The sequence below is a fragment of the Notothenia coriiceps genome, unplaced genomic scaffold (assembly GCF_000735185.1).
Source record: "Notothenia coriiceps isolate Sejong01 unplaced genomic scaffold, NC01 NC01_scaffold00036550, whole genome shotgun sequence".
Lineage (NCBI taxonomy): Eukaryota > Metazoa > Chordata > Actinopteri > Perciformes > Nototheniidae > Notothenia > Notothenia coriiceps.
In genome coordinates this window covers 16,497-18,277 of record NW_011369251.1, presented here as the reverse complement: position 1 = coordinate 18,277, position 1,781 = coordinate 16,497, and the positions used below count along the sequence as shown (strand labels likewise).

The 1,781-nt window shown below is 43.7% G+C and overlaps 1 protein-coding gene across 1 annotated transcript in view; it reads left to right on the top strand.

The window, feature by feature from the left end:
• Nucleotides 1-1,781, top strand: part of inhbaa (inhibin subunit beta Aa) — a 4,697-nt gene that overhangs the window by 795 nt on the left and 2,121 nt on the right. The gene's annotated exons all lie outside the window — the stretch shown is intronic.

Here is a 1,781-nt window from a genome sequence, read left to right as displayed (position 1 = left end):
TGATAATTCTCGATCGATGGCACGCTGATAACATTTTTTTTTTTTTAAATGGCACTTCATATCAGAAAGGTTGCCGACCCCTGGTATACACTGTCCATTGTACCAAATAAGTCTAGGAAAACATGTAGCTTTTCAATAAGCAGTGTCCTTTCTATTGTATAACTCACATAATATTTCTCTGTAGATTCTATTTGAGGATTGTCGTAGCATGGCTAACTCATAATTAGATCGCACAACGGCTGAAGGCAACTACTGCACTTGTTTCTTTTCTGGTTTATAATTAGACTGAGCAGAATGTGGGTTAATGTTCCCATCAGCCTGAATAGTACACTCATATTAGGATAAGCTTGGCTCTGTATTCTGCGCACAGAGAGTGCACGAAGCAGAAGGTGTTCCTAGCGACAGATCAGTTTAATCTTAAAATCAGTCCTCCATGTCTGAGTGAAGGAGCATCAGATAAGACGGACTGATTGATTCAGTGTCTCTGAAAGGCTGCTTTCACTGAGCGGCTGCAGGCTCCCGATGACAAATTGAGACACGTGTTTTTATCCACCCTGCTGTGAAAACATGACACAGTCGTCGCTAACGATCTGACGGCGTCTCAAAAGCCACCGGGCTTAGATTAATCTGAGAACAAACATCACCCCGAGTGCAGGAACTTCAAATGAGTAAGCAGCTCTGCCAGGGAGAGGGATGGGCGGAGGGAGAGAGAAACTGAAAGCCTGACACACACACTGTCTGTTTATCGCATGTCAAAAGCCAACAGGCTGTCTGAAGAGCCACTCCATAAACAGGAGGCGCTCTACAATAATTAATGCTAATAATTTTTTTATAACTCATAATTCCTCGTGTGTTGCAGTTTCCACAGGGTGACACCTGCTTTGTTGATATGTGTGTGAATGTGTGTGAGTGTGCGTGTGTGTGTGTGTGTGTGTGTGTGTGAGTGTGCGTGTGTGTGTGTGTGTGTGTGTGCAGCTGCAGAGTCAGTGAGCCAAACAGCAGCAGTGGTGCAGCAGTATGTAGGTAAATCAGTCTATTACTAACACTCTGCCTGCCTGGAGCAAGTCTCCTGGGACGCTGCTGACAACACACACACACACACACACACACACACACACACACACACACACACACACACACACACACACACACACACACACACACACACACACACACACACACACACACACACACACACACACACAGTCAAAGAGTCACTGAGCCTGTATACACAAGCGCATTTGCTCATAAATATACAGCAGGGTGCAGGCAGAGCAATATACAACTCATACATAGATCGTTACAGTATAAATAGCTGAGCTGACATGTATTGTAACAGCAGGTTACTAACCGACAGCTATTGTTGATCCTCTTTCAGTATCGTTGAGCAAAAATACCCAATTTTTTTTATGGTACATACAATATAGGGATGGGAACGATTAATCGAATATTCGAAATTATTCAGGTATTCGAATATGAGTTATGAATTTATTTATTTTTTGGGAGGGGTGTCTAATTTGATTACATATGATCAAATGGAATAATTCAATGTATACAACAGTGCCATAGCTAAATGTGTTAGGTCTAAAGGTGTGTTTTGCTCCGCTCACCGGTCCCTCACAGCGGGCAGAGCTGCAGGTGCTCTCTCTCACGTCCGGTTATACTTCACTTTCTGTCCAAGTCCATCAGATCTAGCTAGTTCTAGCTAACGATATGGCTACTGCCCCTCCCTACACGCAGATCACGCAGACTCAAACCTCATCTTATGCCCTAATTCCAGC